The sequence below is a fragment of the Dipodomys merriami genome, unplaced genomic scaffold (assembly GCF_024711535.1).
Source record: "Dipodomys merriami isolate MVZ:Mamm:240054 unplaced genomic scaffold, mDipMer1.0.p SCAF_290, whole genome shotgun sequence".
Taxonomy (NCBI): domain Eukaryota; kingdom Metazoa; phylum Chordata; class Mammalia; order Rodentia; family Heteromyidae; genus Dipodomys; species Dipodomys merriami.
Genome location: NW_027204382.1, coordinates 127,716 through 152,949, shown reverse-complemented (window position 1 = coordinate 152,949; position 25,234 = coordinate 127,716). Strand labels below are relative to the sequence as shown.

The 25,234-nt window shown below is 40.4% G+C and overlaps 1 protein-coding gene and 1 long non-coding RNA gene across 3 annotated transcripts in view; one reads left to right on the top strand and one right to left on the bottom strand.

Moving 5' to 3' along the window:
* The window catches only part of LOC138839041 (SERTA domain-containing protein 2-like), a 117,016-nt gene that overhangs the window by 70,338 nt on the left and 21,444 nt on the right, over window positions 1-25,234 (bottom strand). The window lies entirely within an intron of this gene.
* LOC138839043 (uncharacterized) lies at window positions 8,636-24,666 on the top strand. The gene is made up of 3 exons (XR_011375819.1): window positions 8,636-8,818; window positions 19,555-19,855; window positions 24,015-24,666. It is a non-coding gene; the product is annotated as an uncharacterized lncRNA (long non-coding RNA).

Sequence of the window (25,234 nt, the reverse complement as noted above, 5' to 3'; positions counted from 1 at the left end):
TGAACAGCTAAAATTATAGGCATGAGTCACCAATGCTCGGCCATTACAAAAAATTAAATAAAAATATTTTTTAATTTTCTGAATCAATGAATTGCAAAGGAGCACTCTGCACAACTGAATGTAGAATCCAATCAAAGACTAAAAATGTCATGGATCCTGGCCACTTAGAGGACATCTATTGCTTGTGTTACTTCTATCCATTCTTTCTTTTTTCTTCCTTCCCTCCTTCCTTTTCTTTCTTTTTTCTCTTCCTTTCTTTCTCTTTCTCTCTCTCCTCTTCCCCACCCCTCACTTTTGAAGAATCCATCCCTTTTATTGCGGTCCAGCGGACTCTGTTCCACACCTGTGATGGTATATGACATTGTCCTGACCAATCAAAACACTCCATTAAGTTCCACACTGGTGTCTCACACCTGTAATCCTAAAGCACTCAGGTGGCTGAGATCTGCAGATTGGAGTCTGAAGCCAGACCAGGCAGGAAAGACTCTGAGCTCTAATTAACCACTAATAAGTGATTGAGTTAGCAAAGTAGAACTGTGGCTCAAAGGGTAGATCACTAATCTTGAGCCAAAAAACCTCAGGAACAAGCAAGCACCCAGGCCCTTAGTTCAAGCCCCAGGACAGGCACAAAAAAATAACAACAAAACCAAAAACCCACAAGAAAAACATATTCCATTAGTTCACAGACAAATACACATCTCCAAAGAGGCCAATGAAACTGAACACTAGACGCCTGACACTGGCAAGGAAGTACTCTCTTCCTGCTTAGGACGTTAAAATAGTAAGGTTGTTAGTTCTGGCTGTCTTTACTACCACATGGGGACAATGCACCTAAGAATGAAGACACCACAGAGTAAAACAGTGAAGACAAACAAGAAAACTATCTTTCTGAAGACTGCTACTTGAACAGCAACAGGCTCAGGACCCATCCCAGTCATGTGGTCAAGTGGCTTTCCTCCTGTTCCCAGCCTTCCGGGAAATGCTGAGAGCCCCTAACACTAATTTGCATTTAAATAGACCATAGTATTTGTTTTTGCAACCAAAAACAGTGGCTAACTCAACGGGCAAACAAATTTTGTGAACTTACAGTGGAGAAGATAGCTCTGATTACAAAACAATCTAAAATAATAATAAATACACAAAAAATATAAATATAAAATATAAACAAGTATAAGCTGGGCCCTGGCTCATATCTGTAATCCTAGCTACTCAGGGGGATGAGATCTGAGTATCATGGTTCAAAGCCAGCCTGGGCAGGAAAGTCCGTGAGACTCTCATCTCCAATTAACCACCAGAAAACCCGAAGTGGCACTGTAGCTCAATTGGTAGAGTGCTCACCTTGAGCTGAAGAGCTCAGGGACAGCACCCAGGCCCAGAGTTCAAGCCCCACAACCAACTATACACACACACACACACACACACATACACACACACACAAAATAGTAATAAAATACAAAAAGATTACAGGAAGAAACAAGTATGTGATTTGCAATGCACAAAACTATATATATATATATATATATATATATATATATATATATATATATAAATCAAAAGTTGTTGAAATGTATGAGAAGAAAATAATAAATTAAGATTTAAGGACAAAGCACAAAGGGACTCTAGTTTTTCAAAACAAGAAATACAAGGAAGACAAAAGATATTTGCTAGCTTTCTTTTTCTTTTTCTTTTTTTTTGGTCGGTCCTGGGGCTTGAACTCTGGGCCTGGGCGCTGTCCCTCAGCTCTTCAGCTCAAGGCGAGCGCTCTACCACTTGAGCTACAGCGCCACTTCCCAAAAGATATTTGTAGATCATTTATCACTGGGCACCTGACTCCTACTAGGAACTCAGAAAGTTATTAAAATAATGAATGCATCACATTAGAGAAAAAGAAATTGGGCAAAATGAAATAGCCCTTCTCAAGTTCGGTCAACAGGAACACATCCCAGTGTAATCACTGAGCAAAGTGGAACATTATAAAGTATTTGAACATACATCTGCATTGAACACCATAAGACAACCACTGGTCTTGGTAGAAATAATTTATAAAACATATATTTATTCTAATATTTTTGCCATTTATATGAATCCAAAGATTACAATTTCTTGGCTTGATGGGCATACTAGTTTTTTGTTTTGTTTTGTCTTGTCTTGTTTTGGACTTTTGATTCTTTTTGGGTAAATTTGAACTTTGCCAGCAAGCTCTTTCATATGGTTCTTGATTTGAAAGGTCAGATTATCTACAGTATCACATCTCAAGTGCTAGTAAAAGTCTGACCTTGTTATACACGTTGTAGTCGATATCTTTTTGTGAATAGCCAAATCATAGTAACCAATCAGCACACACTATTACTCTAATGAACAGCCAGTGCTTTACACTTAGTCCTCACAACAAACCTGTCAGGTAGATGTAGTTTTCATGCTGACTTTTATAGATGAAAAATCAGTGAAAAAGAGAGATGAAGTAACATGAACACAGTCACATGTACTATAGGTAATGCTGATGTGACTTAAACCCACGTGGTCCAAGCCACTGTCCTTACTCCTAACAACTGGATCTTGCTTCTCAAAGACAACTTTGGACAAGCAAGACATAAAAATATAGTGGTTTAAGTTGCATCTCCATGCGTTTAATTTAACTCAAATTCAGTTATGTTCAATTTACAGAAGAGAAATAACAATTTAGGCAATTCCTGCTTTACTCACTGTGTATGCCTAGAAGGACAGAAAGGAATCTAATTCTTTTATACCCTTAGTCAACTTTTGTAAGTACCCTTTCTTAATGATCCGAATACTTCTACTTAATGGGAGCATTTAACTGAGTGGTGTTAGAGAGTCACATTTTTCTTACAACAGTTGTATATAAGTCAACTATTTCATCGGATGCTCAGTTGAAGGAAAGGACTTCACTGATGATGGCCAAAACAGGCTTGTGAACCTTCCTAAGAGAATTCCAAGAGTAATTTTGATCCAAGGCTATGTTCGCTTTATACGCTAACTTCAAACCCTTCTGCTGCTTTAGATGTACCTCTACTACATTTATCAGCGCTGTATGTGTTACTCCATTAACAGAGAGCCACAGAGGCCAGATAATTACAGAAATCAGTTGCTGTTCACTGAGGCCATCACTGAGGCCTTGCATTCTCTTGTATTCCTCAGAGCACCTGGTTCTCTTTTCTCCATTCTTCACTAAGTCTCCAAGAGATCCACACTCCACTCATAGTCTGTAGTGGACAAGAATACTTACTTTATAAAAAGACAGGAGACCAAACAGCATCAATGGTCTCCATTTACTTTACTTTCACCACAAAATTCTATCATCATCCAGCCCCTGATGACCAGCTTGTCAGGTCCTACCACTTGTCAGCCTGTCTTTGTCTCTCATTCTCCACAATGATTGCAAATTATAAGGTTGTTACAGAAGGAGAATACCAATGGCAGGGTATCTCCCTCAGGTTCCAAATTCCTTGGTATTGGGTTGGCAGAGGCATGGGTACTTGCTTTATGCTCAAGTGGTTTGTGGAGTGTGGGTGTGGGTGTGGGTTTGTACTGGGACTGGGTACTATCCCTTAGCTTGTACTAATCAAGGCTAGTGCTCTACCTCTTGAGCCACACTTCCCTTCCCATTTTTTCCTGGTTAATTGGAGATAAGAGTCTCACAGACTTTCTGCTGGGGCTGACTTTGAACTTCAATCCTCAGATCTCAGTTTCCTGAGTAGCTAGGATTACAGGCGTGAGCCACTAAAACCTGGCTTTCCTTAAGTGGTTTAATGTATAGCCAGGGTCAAGACTACTACCCTCCCACTACACACCCACTCACCCCTTCTACTTGAAGCTCATGGTACTCATACTTGGGTATTTCTATTTCTCCTACTACTCCTCTTCAGTATTCTCACCTGGAAACTCTTTTTCTGATTCCATTTGCTCTGCTCATTTTCCACTCAGCCATTAATTCTAACAATCCTAAATCTCCACATCTAATCTTGAGCTCAAGCCCCAACCCCCGACACTTGCTCTCGGAGTTTCAATTCCACAAATCACCATACTGTGTCTGTGGCTCTTTCTCTAAGTTCTCCATAGCAGCTGTTTCAAACTTTCTGAATTTTTGTCAAACCCCTCATTGTACCACACTTTCCATTTATAGCAGAAATCCTTTACCCTACTCACAGAGAAAATAGAAGCCATTAGACTCTCTACACATGACCCTGACATGACAAAGGGACCTAAATGCGTACTCTTTCTCTGTACCACACTCCCTCTGGGGCTTTTGATTTTAGTCTTCCTAGAGACTAAAACTGATAAATTATTTCCTTTCTTCCTTTCCTTCTTTCCCTTCTCTTCCCCCTCTCCCTCTTTTCTTTTCTTGAGACAGGTTTTTACCATGTAGCCAATACTAACCTCCAATGGCAAATTTCCTCCCTCACCCCCTCCCCAAGTTCTTGGATTACAGGCATGAACCACCTTGCCAAGCGCCATGTTTTGATTACTTCCCATTATCATCTTATGCATGTTGAGACCTTTCCCACTTTCAAAAGGGAAAATCAGAAAAACATTCAATTCCACTTATTCCTTAAGTATTACCACCTCAACATTTCATAGCTGAAATTCTTTTTAGCTTTTTTTCTTCTTCTTTTTGAGATAGGGTCTTTTCCTGTTGCCCAGACTGGCCTTGAACTCTCAATCCACCTGCCCCGGACTCCCTAATGGTGGAATTAGCTGTGTGTGCCACCACATCTGGCAAAGTTTCCTAAGTTATCTATCTCTGTTTTTCCCATGTAGGCTAGTGTCAGGTGTTGCTCAGGCTGCTGTCCTTACCTAGTCACTTGCACACGCTCCCTGCACATGCGCACCTACTCCTGCACCATTTCCTGTGGGATCCATGCTGCTACCCCATAAGTATATTCCCACTCAGATTTTTAATGGCATTCAGATTTGCAAAATCAAATGCCTAAATCTATTTGTCTTCTGAGTAGTCTTATGGGTAAGCCTAAGTTCAACACAGCCAAACCAGAATGCATGCTGCTCTCCCTGCCTCTCTTCAAACCTGGTCCACTCTTATGAAAAAAAGCATCACCCTCTTCGATGCAGCCAAAAAGCTAGCATAGAATTCATATCTCTCTACCCCACCCTTCTTAGCAGGCATCACCTACCTTCTGTCCACTCTACCTCAGCTGCTTCAGTTCAGCTCAGCTGGGACCATTACTTTTTTTTTTTTGATCACTACTAGAACACAGGTCTATGCACTCTCTCCATCAATGCAAATCTGACTGAATCTCACAGCTACTTGAGGCTGTTCAATGTGTGCATCTAACCTAGGCAAAGGAATAGACAGAATCATGGGATTGAACAAGGGCCAATAACAGACTCAGAAACAATTTCACATTTAAAATCAGTAGGAGCGCCGGGCGCTGGTGGCTCATGCCTGTAATCCTAGCTAGTCAGGAGGCTGAGATCTGGGAATCACAGTTCAAAGCCAGCCCAGGCAAGAAAGTCCGTGAGACTCATTTCCAACTAACCACCAGGCATTGTGGCTCAAGTGGTAGAGCACTAGCCTTATGCTGAAGAGCCAAGGGACAGTGCCCAGGCCCAGAGTTCAAGCCCCACAACCGACAAAAAAAAAAAAAAAAAAAAAAATCTGCAGGAGCAAATGACAATGGAAGCACATGTCTGTAGCCCCAGAACTTGAGAAGCTAAATCAGGAGGGCTAAGAGTTCCAGGATAGCCTGCAATACACAGCAAAGCCTTGACTAGAAGAAAAATAAAACCAATAGGAGCAGACTCAATTCATGGAGTTGAAATACCTAGATGTAGTTAGGAAAAACCTTACCTTGTATGATGGGTAAGAATGAACTCTAGATAAAGGTCTAAATGTACTTTTCTTCAATATAAAAGAACATGGATGAAAATATGAAGTCCTAGAAATATTACTAAATAAAAGAGCATGTATCTAGCAGGTGCATGGCCCCAGGGTTGGTCCTCAACACACACACACACACACACACACACACACACACACACACACACACACACACACACACACACACACACACACACACACACACACACACACACACACACACACACACAGAATAGATGAAAAGAGAGCAAAGCAGAGGCCAGGAAGGGGAAGAAGAGGGCAAACATTTTCACTAACCTGGCATGGATAAGGCACTTGAATAAAAAAGTTCAAACTCTGAGCCAGGTACAGTGGCATACATATGTAGTCCCAGCTACTTGGGAGGCTGAGGCTGAAATATTGTTTGAGCTCAAAAGTTTCAGGCTAACCTTAGCAAGTCCAAACTTCCACAAGAACAGTGACTCTCGCTCACCGCCTCCTCTAACTTCTATCTAGTAACAGAAGTCTCTTTCTTGAAGAGAGGCACTGTCATCTGTTTTGTTTCAGTAGTCTATTTTGTTCTTGTGCTAATGTTAGAATATTTTAGATTTGGTATACTTTTATAACTGGTAAGACTATTCCTTTCTTTTTCCTTCCTCCTTCTCAGGAGGCTGAGATCTGAGAATCATGGTTCAAATCCAGCCTGAACAGGAAAAGTCCATGAGCCTATCTCCAATTAACCACCAGAAAGCTGCAAGTGGAGCTATGGCTCATGTAGTAGAGAGCTAGCCTTGAACATGAAAAAAAGCTCAGGACAGTGCCTAGGGCCAAGACCAGTCCCCGCCCCTCCCACCAAAAAAAAAAAAAAAAAAAAAAAAGGATTGAGATTACAGTAATCTATAGACCACTTCAGAGAGAATCTCCATCTGGGAATATTTTATTCTCTGTATCATAGGCCTTCAGCAAAACTTATATTGTAATATGTCTTACAGAATTATGCCAATTTTTCATGGGTATAATTTTAATTGCTACAGTGACTGGGATTTTATTTCATTGTATGTTCAAAATGATCATTGATAATGTGTAGGTAAGATATCAAGTTCTGCACATTTAGCTTGCATCTGACCACCTTACTGTTTTCTTGTACTAGTTCTAATAACTGATGCTCTGAAAGAGTCACTATACTGGGACTTCACAAAAAGACAAGCAGTGTGCAAGAAGATAGTGACTTTCATTTCAGATGGGTTGAGCTTAAAATGAGAATATTACACTTAACCAAGGATGTCCTAAAAGTACAGAGGGGAGAGGCTGGGGCTGGATAAAATGCAGTAGTACCATACATATGGGTTACAGTTAAAAATGCTAAAGAGCAAAGCCAGTGTCAGAATTAATAAAGAAAAGGGATGTTTATTTGTTCCAATGTCTACTAGAAATAAGTAGAAAGAAAAAGGTATTTTTATACTGTGTGGTGATTTCATAGTACAGTTATCAAGTATAGACCTATAAAGGGTCCTTTTCCAAAAAGAATCTCAGGAGACTGGGGTGGGGCTGCCTGACTGTAGGCTGGCTACCACATCACAACCATGGGATTCACATGGGGGAAAAAAGTCCTGATGATCAAAAGGGAAGGCAGGAAACGGGTGGAGGGAAGAGGAAATGCTGAACTACAAGGTCATGGTCAGGAAACCAATTTGGCAAGGCATGTGGAAAACAAGGACATATAGAATCAAGTACCACATACAGTAGTACACAGCCCAAAGCCAGCTTTGTTTTCAGTAAGAGGACTCAAATGACAGACCAGGACTCAAAGGCCAGCATCTGCCATCCACAGAGGAAATCACCTCAAAACTCCCTGTCAAGCATTGCCTTTGTCATTATTCTTCTTTACATGACTGAGACAAGACTTGTAAATAGAATCTGGATGAAAGGCTGTGTGGAAACTTAAGAAATGAGTTAGTAATAAATACTTACTAAACTGCTAGCAGCATCCACAAAGTCTCATTTTTTCATTCACAACCTTCCTCCCCCCTGCCTTTTTTGGTGGTCCTGGGGTTTGAACTTCTGAGCCTTGCATTTGTTAGGCAAGCAGTCTACTTTTGGAGCCACACCTCCTTCCCTCTACTATTTGTTAAAAACAGATACTTGTAACTCATGCAATAAAATTAAGATATAGTCTATATGGCTAGATTCTAACTTTGTGGGGAAAAAAACCCACCAAGCAGCACATTTATAAAAATGTTAAAAGTGAGTATGACTAAGCAGCAAAATGTTGCCTGGTTTTTATTTTTTAACATATTCTCTTTCATATTTTGATATTTTTACATTTTCTAAATGAATACACACAGATGTGTTAACAAGAGAAATAAGAAATAAAAAGTGTTAATAGAAATAAAAATCAAAACTGCAACTGTAAGTATTTTGTTTTACTCAGGAAGATCAGAACTCTGGTTAATCTCCAAGTTTTTAGAATAGAGGCTAACACACACCTAACTTTCCTCTTGGGAGAAAACTTAAATAAAAGGATCCTTCAGGGAATAGGTGTGAAATCCACAGAGGCAAGTGTGGCAGCATGAACAAAGAATACGACGACGATGATGACGACGACACTGTCATGTTGCAAGTTGGAAGGCAGAAGGCAGAATAGACAAACAGCACAGAAAAGAACCCCTTGAAAACAGCATATCAAATGAGGTCATGCCTTTGAGATGATGAAGTCCAATGATGAAGTCCACAGGGCTAAATGTCACAAAGCCCAAGGATAAGGCCTCTTCCTAGTCACAGGGATAGAGGCTGAACCTCCTGCCTTCTTTGAGCCAGCTCTTACCTGGCCGGATCTCTTCCCTCCTACCCAGTAGAGCCCATTAGGCTGCTTCCAGATGACAGGGACTTCCAGAGTCCCTACAAGTCCTGTGCCTCCTCCAGCTTCTTCCACCTTCCAATCTTGACAACACGCTGTTAAAGCTCAGAGGGAAGAGACTCCTGAAGGTAGCTAAGTGGGCAAATCAGAATCCAAAAGTCAATAATACTTGTGGCCAAATGTCAAAAATGGATGAGATTATGCACAATTGAGAATATACTTAATGTCTTCTCCATGGGAACTATTTGTTAAGTGATGAAGGGTATATAAAGAAGAATTAGGTCATTTGGAGAAGGTCTAGGAAGAAAAGGGGCAGAATTGGAATGTGAGCCTACATGTGCCTGACCATGAAGTTTGTGACCTTATTACTACTAGTAATACTATACAACAGTAGTGCTAACGTGAGTTTAGTGTTTATTAATGTATGCAGACCACAGCTGCTCTCATAACACTATTAGACACAAACTGACAGAAGAAGCCTATATGCTGAGAGGCTCCTGGGACTCAGGCTGAATGAATTGAGCTGTGGGTGGGTGGGATATCTGGCATGTCTGCCCGCTGGCAGTGCCAGTGCCCACTCACCCTGGCCAGTGGCACCTTTAATTAGGAGTGAACATTTTGACCTGGTGAATCTGGATAAGAAGCCACCGGGGCCACTGATAGCCTCACCAGTGGTTTTCTGGAGCCTGCAAAGGCATGTTTTGTCAGAGGGCTGAAACACCAAGGAGAAAAGCTTACGCTCCATTCATCTACAAATGGGGAGTCAATTAAGGTTTTCCAGTGAGGTTTTTCAGTAAGCAGTGTTTTAGGAAAATTAATCTGAGAGTAATGAATAGGATGGGCTGAGGGGAAAAAAAAAACTGGGTGGCAGACACCAATGGGCCAGGCAGCTATTCTAAGCCACAAAGCTTATTTTAGCTTTAACAAAGCTATGTATAACATACAGAAAATAAGTCCTTGGAAAAATATCTACCTGAACACAAAATAACTTACAGCTTAAAAGAATAAGCTACTTTAATATCTAGCTCTCTGTATACTAGCTCACATAAGAACTAGGCAGCTCCTTTCAAAAATTATCAAAAGAGGAAGTGGAAGTGTGGCTCAAACGGTAGAGCCTCAATCAGCCTTGAACAGAAAATCCATATGACAGAGTGAGGCCCTGAGTTCAAGCCTCACTACTGACATAAGAAAATTAAAAATTATTAAAAGAAACCAGATGCCAGTGGCTCACACCTGAAATCTTAGCTACTCAAGAGGCTGAGATGATGAGGATCATGATTCAAAGTTAACCCAGACAGGAAAGTTCATGAGACTCTTTATCCCCAATTATCCAGCAAAAAGCCAGAAACAGAGCTGTGGCTCAAGTGGTTAAGTGTCAGCCTTGAGTGAAAGGGGTGGTGCCTAGGCCCTGAGTTCAAGCCCCAGTAGCAGCATGTGCACACCTGTGTGTGGGCATGTGTGCACGCACACGCACACACACACAAGAAACAGAAACAAAGACATGTCTAGACACAAACTGAAAATTTTATAAAGTAGACTCTGAGACATATATTATTAAGTTGATGAGCACATTATGATGAAAAGAAAATTAGAATTTTATAGGGAATTGTAGTTTTAACAACCTAGTAATATAAAAACCTAGAGATAGTGAAGAGCAGAGAAGGTAATATGTGAAGATTTATATATATATATATATATATATATTATATATATAATATATATATATATACAATAAGAGTTATGGCCTATTTAGACAATACAAACTAACAAACTGACTTAATATAAAGATTTAGATATATTTATGAGATGCTAAAATTAATAGAATAGTTTTGTCAAGTTGAAATATAAAAACTAAAGTCAAATTTTTAAAATTTCCTTTTTTAGGTATATTATCATTAAAATGTTAGACAAATAAATTACTTATTTTCAGAAAGTAACTGTGATGAGTACATAAAAGATACTATACTCTAGCTTAATAAATCCACTTTAGGATCTAGTCTAGGAAAATAGCTGAATAAAAGCTAAAAGGCACATGCAGAAAATACATCACATAGCATGTCTTTAGGTGCTAAAGACAAAATATGTAACTTGACATTAGGGAATTGGCTGGTTAGTCATGATTTATAAACATAGTAAGATATTCACAGTATTAAGTAAATTACTATAAAAATAGAGAAATACAAGAAAATGACAGTTGGATCTTATTTATTTAGAGATATCGTCTCACTACCTACTCAGACACATACCTATGCCACCATCTGCCTCCTTTATTTTTTAACCACATAAAATAGAGAAACCCATGTCTACGTAATTTTTTTATTGTGAAAATACCATACAGAGGGGTTACAATTACGTGGGCAAGGTAATGAGTACATTTCTTATCAAGCATTGTTGCCTCCTCCTTTGTTTCCCCTTACCATCCCTTCCCTTCTCCCTGTCCCCCCCTTACATAATTTTTAAATATTAGCTTATTGTCTATTCCTTTTTACCTACTTTTCTACAGTGTGCTTTCTCTGATATAAGGCAGTGTATTTGTGAGCTACCTCTAAAATTACACTAACAAATTATTCTGATGCTCAGTACTTAAAACAGCTATCACATGTTCATGTCTACAGGTTGGCTTCAACTCAGACTGCAATTAAGATGGTCCTTGGCTTTGGCCAAGGTTGGATCCAGTTGTGTTTTATATGTCTATCTTTGTGTGTGTATATGTGTGTGTGTGTGTGTGTGTGTGTGTGTGTGTGTGTGTGTGTGTGTGTGTGTGTGCACATGCCAGTCCTGAGTGTTGTCCCTGAGTATTTTTGCTCAAGGCCTTGTGTTCTACCACTTAAACCACAACTCCACTTCCAGCATTTTGGTGGTTAACTGGAGATAAAGAGTCTCATAAACTTTCCTTCATGGGCTGGCTTTGAAATGCAATCCTCAGATCTCAGCCTGAGATCTAGTGGCATGAGCCACTAGTACCTAGCTAAAAGCCTACTTTAAAGCTCCTGGTCACCTGGGACTACAGGTGTACACTACTACATCCAATTTCCCTTTCAGGGAGATGGAGTTTCATGGACTTTTCTGCCCAGTCTGGCTAGAACAATGATCCTTCTAATCTCAGCCTCCCATGTAGCTTGGGATGACAAGTGCTACCCTACTTTGTCCAACAATGTACTCACAGTCTTCCAAAGTTCATTTGCCTAGGACATTAGGTAAAGATTACCTGATAGCCAAGCACCAGTAGCTCACACTTGTAATCCTAGCTACTCAGGAGGCTGAGATCTGAGGATCGTGGTTCAAAGCCAGCCCTGGCAGCAAAGTCTGTGAAACTCTTACCTCCAATTAACTATCAAAAAAGATGGAATTGGAACTGGGGCTAAATTGGTAGAGCACTAGCCTTGAGTAAAAACACTCAGGGACAGTGCCCAGGCCCTGAGTTCAAGCCCCAGTACCAGCACACACACAAAAAAAAAAAAAAAGAAAAGAAAAAAAGAAAAAAAAGAATGTTGACAAAGAATGAGATCCAGGAAGTAAGAACTTAAGTTTTCCACAAGTCTTGTAACTGCCAGGTTCTAGAAATAATCTAGGAGAAATCAGCAGTTTTAAGCAGGTTGCAATGGCAACATCTTATTTAAACAACTTTTCCAATTTTCTAAATTCAAACTGTAGTTTTCAGGATACTTTTCCAGCTTTTTATTACTGTGCTTTACATCTCTAAGAATAACCCGCACAGTGGTTTGAGTCAGGCCCACATAGATCTTGCAGAATAGCATGCAGGTACTAGGTAAAGGTGGTGGAGTAAGGAATGAACTTTCTCATTCCCATTCTCTGTGCATTGCTCCAATCACTCTGTTCAACACTCACCACAAACTGGCCCTCACGCCCTTACAAAGCAGCCTCTTTTTTTCAGAGAAGACATGTGTCCATGAAAACATGTCGGCTTCCAGTCCTATCTGCTTACATCGAACTTAGCTTACTAACAGAGCTCTCAATGGCCACATCACCCTCCTCTTCAACACTTGCATCAACCTGCCAAACCCCATCTCCCCATTTGGTCCATCTACTGTTTCACCCTTTAAATCCAGAACTTCTCCCCCTTCATAGCCTCTCTGTTCTAGCCACCCACAGCCAGTCATTACTGCCTACATATGCCTTGAGCTATGCCATCTCTGTGGCTCTCTCCCAACATTCCCTCTCTCTGGAATGCCTTTCCCTGTTCGCACCATCCCTAACCCAACTTATTCTTAAAGATGTACTTCAAATGGCGCTCCCTTCAGAAAGCCTTCCCTGCTGGCACTAACAAGACACCGTGTCTTCTCTGCACCAGCATAAAAGTTTATACTTCCACTTGTCTAACTATTGGTTAATAAATCTCTCTCCACCTTAAAATCGTTAACAATAACATCTCTTCCACACAGCTAATTGCTGAACCAGCAAAGGTCTAAGTTTCAGTGAAGGTAAGAGTGCATGTGTGTATGTGCGTGCGTGCACGGGCATGTGTATGTGTGTGTACACACTCTCATATGCATGTAGAAGTAGGAAGGGACAGGGGTCTAGGCTGGCTTTCACAAGATCCTTACTCCAAGTGTTCAGAGCTTGAGAGCTTCCCCACCCTGTGTGTTCACAAGACCTGAAATGTTACAGCTGTTGCTGGGTCTCACCAACGAGATTCAGATTTGATGGGTTAGGCAGGGCCCAAGCATGTGTTTTGTTTTATTTTGTTTTGTTAAATTTAAACTCCTCAAGTGATTAAATGCACAGCCAGAGAGCAAAATACAGTCCTAATAGTACAGTCCCAGCAACAATAAGCATGTGGTTTATGGCTAGCAGAGTGCACCTACCCACATCTCTAGGACCCCTTCCTCATTTTGCAGGTCCAAACAATGCTCAAAATCTCCTAAGTTCCCTACCTCGACCTGCCTCTTCCCTAGAATTTCCAATGCTAAAAGTTTATTACTTTCCTTCCCATGTTCCCCAGGAAATAGAGTTCGAGAGAAATCTGGAATGAAGCATTGTCATAAAACTAAGTTCCACTGCGTGGATCATTAATGAGCCTTCTCTTGGTTTGCATATATCGTAACAGCTTCTAGATGCCAAGATCTTACTAAGTCCTACAAGAGGTCATGTATGCTGAATGTATACATATCTTAATTTAACTCTTAGGCTAACCCAGTGTCTTTGCAGAAGATAAAACAGACTTGGCATGGGAGGTGAAGCAACCTGTCCAAAGGTCACACAGCTGGGGAGTGGTATTGCCTAATTTCGAAGCTCCTGCTATATTGTATAACCTCTTTGTTACACTTTAAGAAGACATATGTTACCCTAAACTTGTTACTTTGTGCAGTGGCTCATGACAAGAGCAAGTAAGAAGAAAAAAACCCTCTGGTTAGTGGACAAGGGGTCAGGAAAGCATCACAATGGGACAGATGGCTCTGCTCCTGAGGTCTGTTCTTGGTGACTGTGTCCCTAACTTGCCTCCTTCCTCCACTCTGATGCTCTCATCCTCTGTAAGCATTGCTGGTGCCTTCTGCAGCTGCAGCATCTGGGCCTGGTTAGAAGGGGAAAGTGGGGCAATGCAGCAGCCATTTGTATGTAGGGATTGCTTGGAATTGCAGACTGCCCTATTTGAAATGCATCAGGAAAAATGCAATTAGAAAATCTATTTATTAGATTTATTATATTTCATTCATTAAACACTTAAATTAAGACCTTATGTTCACAAATAACAACCTGACAGGGTTTGATGAAGAAAATTTATCCACTGAATCTCGATCTGGCTTGTGAAATATAGTCTAAAATATCTAAAAATGTTTTTATTTACTCAGGCATACTAACATTTAACAAAGGTAATTCATACTTAAAAAAAAAAAATTAAAAAATTCAAGCCAGGTGCCAGTGACTCATGCCTGTAATCCTAGATACCCAGGAGGCTGTGGATCTGAGGATCAAGGTTCAAAGCCATTCCAGGCAGGAGAATCCATGAGACACTTATCTCTAATTAACTACCAAAAAGCCAGAACTGTGGTTCAAGCTTTAGCCTTGATCACAAAAGCTCAGGGACAGTGTCTAGGCCTTGAGTTCAAGCCCCAGTACTGGCATGACTAAAGAAAAAAGTAAGAGCCTGATGGTGAACATGTGTAATTTTAGCACTCAAGAGGCTAAGGAAGGAGCTGAGCACAGGTGGCTCATGCCTGTAATCCTAGCTACTCAGAAGGCTGAGATCTGAAGATCACTCTTTGAAGCCAGTCCAGGCAGGAAAGTCATGAGACTCTTACCTCCAATTAACCACCAAAAAGCCAAAAGTGGTACTGTGGCTCAAGTTAGGTAGAGTGTCAGCCTTGAGTGAACAAAGCTCAGGGACAGAACCCTGAGTTCAAGACCCAGTACTAGCAGAGGAAAGGGATAGGGGAAAAAAAAGGAGGGGGTAACAATGTCCAATAGGAAATGTACTCATTACCTCACTCATGTCACTGTAACCCCTCTGTATAGTATCTTTACAAAAAAAAAAAAAAAAGAGGAAGGAGGATCATAAGCCTGGGATAGCTCAACAAAGAGAGAGGGAGATGGGGGGGGGGGCAGGAGGGTGAGGGATGGGAAGAGGTGGAAGCAAAGAAAGAGGAGAAAAATTTTCCAAGGCAAACAATAAAAATAGCCTAAAGTTGTTTTCTTTTGTCCTCACTCTGTTGTCAGAGATTCTTGGCTGCTCTAGGGAAGACTACATGTCCATTTCAACCAACAAACTTTAGGATTCCATTCCACACACACCGCACAGCCCCATCAAGCCTTGCCTACTTATTGCTCGCATTCTACAATTATTCTTTTAGAGCATACATGCTTTCACCACAACACCAGTGCAAAGTAATGCCAATGACCCAGAGGACATTCTGGATGGGAGATCAGGACCACTGAAAGCTGACCATGTTCACTTGCCGCCCAATTCCACCACTACGCAGTCACCCAGACAGCAAATAAATGAAGAACAAATGCTGCTCTCACGTAGGAACCTAGCTGCAAGTTGAAGGCTACGTTCAGTAGCATAGAAAGCACAGTTCAATGGACTCAGTATTTACATTTTGTTTTGTTTTGTTTTGTTTGTTATGTTGTCCCAGCAGGTCTTAAACTCTTAAGCTCAGACCAGCTTCCCTCATTGGCCTCCCAAGTAGCGGAGAGTAGTTGAGACTACAGACATACACCACCACATTCTTTATGTTTTCCTAAATTCTCATTCCAAATCTCAGAACAGAAGGAAGCCCAGTGCAGACACACAGAAGAGAATATAATGGGGAGTTAGAGTGCAGCAAGGTGGCCAATGAGGCATGATAAACATAACCAGATTTCAACGACTATCTTGAATGGCTTACAATGAAATGAGCTTTGTGGGAAGAGCTAAATCTAGGAGTCACAAACTCTAGACCAGGGCTGGCTTTGCTGTTGAATTAATTATGTTAGTCACTGATCTTTCCTGTACCTGGAAGTGTTCAAATCTGTATGCTCAATTCAGTGTTACAAAAAAGAAACAAGTCACCCATGCCCTAAAATCCTAGAAGCATGACCATAAGATAATATTTATTACTATTTATTTCATTTATCAAGCCAACATATTTTGATGGCTTAGTAACAGCAAAATCATACAAGGAAGTTAAAGGTGACTTTACTCTCCCCTTCGTGTCCTGCCCCTTCCAGAAAATAATGGTTTGAGGTCAACCTCTATGCTAAGGGCTCCTGAGTCTCAAATAACTGAACACTGCATAAACTTTTAGATTAAAAACAACTTTATCATCTTTAATCACTTCAGGAACTATAAACTCAGACAATCCCCTCCTTGAGATATCAAGTAGCTGGAAGTAGTTGAGACTACTGACATGTACTACCACACTCAAAGCAGAGAAGGTTCAACTCCAATCCTCCTTATACAACAAGGAGGGAAGGACTGGAGGATGACTCCTCTCTTCTCAGTACTATACCTCACCTAGCTGGAGGCTAACAAGCTTAAAAAGTTAAACTCCAGGCTTATAAAAAGTGGGGGGGGGGGGAGGGAGGAAATGTTAGCAGACTTAGAAAAGCACACAAATGTTGATGGATAGATTTACATATTCCAGAACAAATGTCTGCTCCATGCCAAGACACAGCACAATATCAATACCTGATGTGTCTTCAAGCTCTCCAGACATGTACCATCTGCCATCACAGCCCCTGCTCCCACTGGCTTAGGCCTGCGTGGATCCCGGTGCACAAGAGCTGTGTGCATGATCTAGGCCAGCAGTTCTCAAAGCGGGGTCTGGAGGGGTGGCCAGGACCTTCTGGGCGTCGGATCTCCAGACCTTTTCAGAGGGTGCACAAAGCTAAGACTATTTTCACTATAATTCTAAGATTTTTACTTGCATTTTTCACTGACAATATTTGGGTGGATGGGATTTCTGGGGTCTTGTCATGCGCAAAGGCAGAAATAGCACTACGGCTACCCCTCACTTCTAGGCCTAAAGAAATGCTGGGTTACTTCAAAATGACAGGAGAAGACAGGGTAATAAGGAGAAGCACTTCCCTTAGGAGTCCTCTCTCCTGAGTATACATCCTTTCAGTGCTCTGTGATGAAATGGGAGGGCATACAGAAAACATCTGTGCCACACCAGGGTTCATAGGGTGCCTGGAGAAAAAGTACATTGCCTATGTTTGCCTCTAAACCAGATGGAGCTGATTTTTCAAGTACAGGAGACCACTTCTGCTTAAAGGCATGACAGTCACACAAGACATGGTTATTCAGACTTGAAGATTTGGCAGACAATAAGCCTGTCACAGTTTTGGTGCCAGTAATAAAATTTGGGCTTTCAAATGAAATGGGAATTTCAGAAAATTTGTATCTGCCACTAAAAGCTTGATAGCTTCCCAATTCATAGTACTTTTCTAATGAATCAGTGGTAAAGTGTGACATTTTAATACTGTACAATGTGCCAAGTACAGTGGCTTTTACTTATAACACTATTAGTTGAGAGACAGAGATAGGAAAGATCTTGGTTTAAGACTAGTCCAGGCAAAAAGTTTGAGACCCTATCTCAACTAATAAAAACTGGGTGTGGTAACACATACTGTCTTCTTAGCTGTGCAAGAACAGTAAAATAGGAGGATCACAGTGCAGGCTGGCCTGTACAAGACCCTATCTCAAAAATAACCAGAGCAAAAAGGGCTACAGGGGATATGGCTGAATTGGTAGAGTACCTGTCTACCAAGTACGTGGCTCCAGTATTACTAATAAATACACACACACACACACACACACACACACACACACACACACACACACACACACACATACAACATAATGCATTATTTCAACCACAGAAAAACCTACTTAGCTCAGTAACCAGTATTTTCTAAACAATCAATGTATACTATTCATGCATGAGAAAAAACCTTTCAATATACAAAATAAGCCACAAGTAATATAACAAATAACTAAGAGTTCATTGGTATAGTTTCAGGTCTCACATTGCCACAAACTTTCCAAAATACCATTTATCAAATTTTACTTGCATAAAAAAGAAGACTATCCACAATTACGTGGAAAGATAATGAAAATATTCCTACTTTTACCAACTACATATCTGCCTGAGACCACATTTTCATTCTATGTTTCAACAAAGGGTACATGACAACCACCTAAATGCAAAAGCAAGTGTGAACTGGACACTGGTGGCTCATGGCTATAATCCTAGCTATTCAGGAGGTTAAGATTCGAGGATCACAGTTCAATGCCAGCCTAGACCGGAAAGTCCATGAGACTCTTATCTCCAATTAACCACCAAAAATCAAGATGTAGATCTGTGGCCCAAATGATGGAGCGAGCATGAGTCTTAAGCAAAAATGACTCACAGATAGAGACCAAGCCCTGAGTTCAAGTCCCAGACTGGCACGCACACACACAGCTGTGAGCATCCAACTGCCTCCCATAGATTTAAAAGACAATAAAACAGTATGATTCCACTAATAGTTTTGGTAAAGTTCAGTTCTGTTTCATAAAAAATATATTACTTGAACTTAAGGTATAGCTCATGGTACAACACATTCACAAAGGCCGTGCCTTGATCTCAGATATCAAAACGGGTATTTATGTTAACACATAATGGATTTTTTAAAAAATGAATTTCAACTTTTTCTATTAGTTAATATGGTAGATAACAGATAGAACCTACATTAACACAAAGTTCATTGAGGCTATCAAATATTCTGAAATGTAAAGGAGATTGAGTGCAGAGTGAAATCAGCACGTAAAAACTCCACTATGAAACTAGTAGGCCACAAGATTCTCTTCTTTCCAGCTGACCAGATACTGTCAACCCTTTGCTTCCCATGGAACCAAGTGCTGGCTTATATTCTTTTTTTGGGGGGGGGGGTCCGGTTGTGGGGCCTGAACTCTGGGCCTCGGCGCTGTCCCTCAGCTCTTCAGCTCAAGGCTAGCACTCTACCACTTGAGCCACAGTGCCACTTCCGGCTTTTTTCTTATGTGGTGCTGAGGAATCGAACCCAGGGCCTCGAGCATGCAAGGCAAGTGCTCTACCACTGAGCCACCTTCCCAGCCCAATTCTTGTCAGTAGTTCTTTATATATCCTGGTTATGAGTTGTCTGTTACATTCTAACTAGCTTATTCAATTTGTCTTTTAATGAATACTACTGTTCATCAACAGTAGTCAAATTTATCCATCTTTCTGTTATTGTCAGTACTCTGTGTCTTGTTTGTAAATCTTCCCTTATTCCTAACTTTGTTACATTTCATAGTTAGATCCACAGCACTGTATGCTCATCAGTTATTTAGCATCTCAATGGGCCTTGACTACCAGCAGAAAAGTGCTCAACCTTTCTTCTCTGCCTTCTCTGTCTCACTCAGGAGATGTTATTTCTTTTGGAATCTTGAAGAGATGGAAGGCTACAGATTCAAGTGTTTCCATTGACTATAAAAAACAACAACAACAACAACGAGGGCCCTTCGTTTTGTCATCATCTACAAGAAAAGATTACAAGAAAGAATAAGAAACTAACCATTCTACCAGCAATACTACAATCAGAAGAGCTGCTGCTCTTCTGCCACAAACACTTTTAAGAAAGCTGTGTGGATGATTTGAGAGAGAACTGAAAGCGCATTGGGAAAACTTATAAGTCCACAGGATTTCAGCATTTCTAAGCAAAAGGTAAATCTTTAACTGAGGGCCTGATAAGAGTATGTCACTTGTATTACTTAACTTTACAAAGGGCTGGGGAGTAGCTCCAGAATATTCCTCAGTAAGAGGGGTGCTGTCACATACACTAGGGGAATGAAAAGGGTGTTCATGTCATGTATTTGTCACCCTCTGAGAATTTAGCATCTTTCTAAATTGTAAGTCATTTCTTCGATAAGACTTAATAAATACCCAATGCCCAAATATCTGTTTAATATAAACTTCACTGCTACTTTTAATGTCTAGCACAGTAGTTTTCAAACCATAGATCAACTGTCCATTAATGACTCATGAAATCAATGAGCTAAGTTATAATTAGAATTATTTTAAAATGAACTACAATGGAATGAGTATGAGAAAAAGTATCTGAATACTTTGAATATAGTGAGGGTGGGCATTATTTCACAAAAATTTTCTTCAATTAAATTTGTGTGTAAATATATACCCCCATGCAATATATATATAGATAGATAGATATAGATATAGATATAGATATAATTTTTTACCATTGGCTACCCAAGCATGTGAAGGCACTAGACCTAGACATTGCATGCTGATATAAACATACATGCAAGAAACCATCTCTTATCCTGAAATACAACTGCTCACATCCACAGGCTGTAAGCACATGACTAAAGGATGGATACCCATATTGATCATGAGTTCCTTGCTTAGAATTTTAAAACTTGGTACACAGACCATGTTTCTAGCCATAAGAAAAGTATTTTTCAAGAGAAGGTATAAACCAAATACATAGAAACAGGTAGAGAGGAAAAAGAGAATTCTGACCACATGTGTTATTCCCTCCACATAGTTTGATGGCCTGAGTCTCTTTTAGATCCTATAAACCAACATATCTCAGATTCACTCCTAAATTACATTGATAGATTTCTGATACTTTCAATAAGGTATGCAGCCAGCTATGGTATTATACTGTACCTGTAATCTCAACACTCAGGAGGCTGAGGCAAGAAGATTATAAGTTCAAGGCCATCTTTTGCTTCACAAAAGATTCTATCTCTAAAAAAGAGAGAGACAAAGAGGCTTCTCCTTGAAGACTGAAGTAATGAACTGAAAATTTCAGTCCCATGTAATAACAGGTTGTTGCCTCAAGACCTATGGAATTTCCTCCTTCCCCCTTCTATGCATTCGTGTAAGAGGGAAAATAATATCACACTTCATAAAACTACAACTATAAAAAGGATTGTTGTTGAAATCCAACTTTGGTCTTCATTACTAAAATGAAACAAAAAGCAACTTGAGAGAAATGTGGTAAGGGAGGTTGGACCTCAAGGGCTTAGCAAAGCTCCCATATGCACCATTTATATTTGTATTTGAAGGCAACTAGAGACACTGTGGTAGAAAGGTACTGCAAAGATCTCTTTGTCTAAGATCTAAGGTAATCCCCACTCATTCCAATGAGTTCTCAGGCTCTGGAGAGCTGAGTGAGGGCAGTTACCTGTTTATAGAAAATCAAGTTCTGCTGCGGTTCAAGGGTTCAGTGGCAGATATATGAGAAAAGGAATAGAAGTTAGTTACAAAGCAAAAACTGAAACAAACAGATGATGAGGAAATTAAATGCAGCTCTTTGATTAAAGGGAAATTTCTCTTCCTATAAAAGGAAGTCTATAACAGCTTCCTCCCATTCCCATATCTGCTTTACTGGAGGTGGGTTTGCCCTTGAAACTTACTATTCCATTGCCTTTGTGTACAAATGAACACTTTATGAAGAATACTGCATCCACTGATACGGTGACACAATATAATTTGTTCAGCTTTGGAAGAAACTACTGAGCAGAGATTAACTCTGGCACAAATTAGATCTATAAGGCATTCAGTCAGAGTGTGTTGGCAAAGTGATCTCCTATAATTGATGGAACTTGTAATTATTCTGATCAACCCTATACTCCCTATCAATTCATTGTGACTTAAGAGACTGCTGGAATATCAGGATATATCCAGAAAGGCTCTCCCAGTTCTCAGATGATGATGAAATGTGGTTTGTTCACCATTAGCTCTTTGAAAATGTTCTCCCAGAAGTTAAAAGTTATCAGCTGAACTTGGTTAACAATGTATGAGTAATATATTATTTTCTCCATTAGAATTTCTAGGAACTTCTCTCGCCTTCTGGGCCAAAGAAACCTAATTTCTAACAATTGTAATTTGATTGCTTTTCATCTATCTATTTCAGCTTTATGGAGCTTGGATAATACTATTCTAAAGGTTCCAAAGAGGTAGGGATTATCATTTTTCGTACAAATAAGAGATCATGAGCCAGGCACTGGTAGCTCATCTTACCTATAATCCTAGCTACTTAGGAGGCTGAGATCTGAGGATCACAGTTCAAAGCCAGCCTGAGCAGGAAAGTCCATGAGACTCTTATCTCCAATTAACCACCAGAAAACTGGAAGTGGCACTGTGGCTCAAGTGGTAGAGTGCTCGTCTTGAGCTGAAGAGCTCAGAGACAGCGCTCAGGCCCAGAGTTGAAGCCCCACGACCAGAGAGAGAGAGACAGAGAGAGAGGGAGAGAGCGAGAGAGAAAGAGAGAAAGAGAGAGAGAGATCATGTAAGAACATATACAAAAGGCTTCTTGTTTGGTTGGTTGGGTATTTTATTTTGTTTTAGTAGTCCTGGGCTTGTAACTCAGTGCCTGAGGTTGCCAGGCAGGTACTCTACCACTTGAGCCTCACTCTCGGCATTTTTTGCTTTAGCTTATTTTTTAACATCCATTTATTTTTTTAATTTATCTTTTAACATGGTCTCAAGTTTATGTTGCAAGTTGACCTAATTACAGTTCTGATGTTGCTGTGATGACAGGAACAAAACACTACACCTTCTTTTTGTTGGTTGAGATGGAGCCTCAAGAACTCTATCCCTGGGCTGACTAGAAATCTGATCTTCCTTGACCTCAGTTTCCTAAATAACTAAGATTACAGGTGTGAGTCGCTGTGCCCAGCTTGGAACACACTGGCCTTCGCTGTGGAAGTGGGTCCTAGTCTCTGAAATTAACTGGAGTTTCACTTTCCTTCTGAAGGGCTATACTCTAGATTTTTTTTAATGGTCATTAAAAACTCAAGGGTCTGAGGCTGAGGCGAAAAGATGGCACAGGTTAAGGTCATCTGTGGTAATGTAGTGAGATCATGGTTCAATTTTGTTTAAAGGGCCCAGTACCATGACTCACTTCTGTAATCCCAGCTACTTGAGAAGCAGGCTATCCTTGACAAAAAAAAAAAAAAGTTTTAAGACCTCATCTCATTCAAGCCAGGCATGGTGGTGAGAATCTGTGATCCAGCATAGGTAAGAGGATCACAGTCCAAGGCCAGCCCTGGCAAAACATAAGATCCTATTTCCCCCTTTCTTCCCCCCTGCTCCCCGACGCCAACAACAACAACAAAAAACTAAAGCTAAAAAGGGCTGGACATATGTCTCACATGGTAAGATTGCTTGCTTAGTAAGCACAAAGCCCTAAGTACCAACAAAAAGGAAAAGAAGTGTGGCTAAAGCTCAATGGCAGAGCACTTGCTCAGCATGCACAAGACCTTAGGTTCAATCTCCAGTACTGGAAACCAAAATAAAATATACTGAATAGAAAAAAAAAAACCTACCACTGATTCTAAGCAATAATGTTTTATTATATGATTAAGGTCATTAGAAGGGTGTCCTTTGTTATTGTGAGTAACATGAAATGGTCATAAGGTGGGCTTTATTTTCAGACTATGGTTTTCTGTACAGAGAGGAGAAAAAGGTGAGAAGACCAGAAAGCTAGAAGTTATTCACGTGTTCGCTTCTAGCACAGTGAAGGGAATACTGGAGCAGCCAGCTCTAGTATGTGGCAGTGTACGCCCTTACTCAGGCTGTAAACCCTGGAATTCTGGCTCCTCACTTATAAAAAGAGAAAGATGATACTTCACAAAGTGGCGTTGGCTGCAGGAGTCAGAGGGATAAAGCTCATGAGAACATTTGAAAACTGCAATGCCCCCTACAAATCTCAGTGGTACTATTACTTAGTAATAACAATCCTGCCTGAATGGTATTGTTCAACTAACTCTTTTAAGTGCTAAAAAGAAAAAGCTAATGCTTTCTTGGAAGATTAAAATTAAAATTCGAATTTGTTTTCTGCTCTTGTCTCCAGCACGGACAGACAGCAAGATAATTTACTTGAGTGTGATAATGGAAGCCCAACCTGGCTCTCCACCGCTCTCCCACTGACTTCAGTTATCTAACATCTGGCCTCTGCCCTTACTCTTTGTTTACAATTACCAACGATCTCACACAGCGCTGAAAAAGTAATGCTGTAAGATGATAAGCTGGCATACTTGAGGAATCTTTAAAAAAAATTTTTTTTAACTTAAAGCTGGCTGGGACAGAACCCCTGCTGCCATTCCTGTAAGCTGCGAGCTGGGTTTCCCCAGGGCAGTCGGGGGAAGATCCCCGCCTGCCTGGCTTGCACAGTGCACTGGCTGCTTTCTGCATTGCATTCTGCGGCTCCCAGCCCTGCATGGCCGATCTCTGCATGGCCACTCCCTCCCTAGCAGCTCCTGGGCCAGCAGGCACAATGCACTCCACACCCTGCTATAGCCCCAGACTCAGATATCCACTGCAGACCGGAGCAGAAGTGAGAGTCCTTGGCCGACAGCTGTTACTCGCTCCCATTCTTTGTCCCTCCCAGAGAAAAGTGGAAGATGGTGAGAAGGAAAGACTCCTTTCCTTTGTTTGAGCAGGTTTGTATATCTGCCCTCTACTCCTTCAGCCTGCTGCAATTTAAAAACCACTGGTAGAATCATCTTTTAAAGGCAAAACTTGTTGTTTCCATTTAATGATTAAAATGCAAAACAAAAAAAATTTAAGTAGAAATTGAACAGTCCTCTTAGTTTGTTTTAAGCCATTCAATAGACCTGTTTCTCCTTAGGGTATATTTTAGTCAAGTATATGTATAAATACTAGTTATTGTGATTGCTAGTGTAGATAACTTGGAATTATGATAGGTTTATTTAAAATTTACTCTTTGACTGCACACTGTGTGCCAAAGTGTATTTTAAAGAAATCGTTTATTATTTTTAAAACTGTATTTGCCTTTTTAATATACAGGAATTTGAAACACTTTCTATCAGGGATAAGCTAAAATCAACATTAATTTGCTAGGAAGGTGAACTTCCAGGGGAGAAGTTAAGATGATCCATACCTATTCTGCCTATTTGAGTGTGTGTGTGTGTGTGTGTGTGTGTGTGTGTGTGTGTGTGTGTCTGTGTCTGTGTCTGCGTGTATGTGTGTGTGTGATTAGCTTTTTTGTTTAAGGCTAACATTATACCATTTGAGTCACAGCTCTACTTCCAACTCTTTGGTGGTTAATTG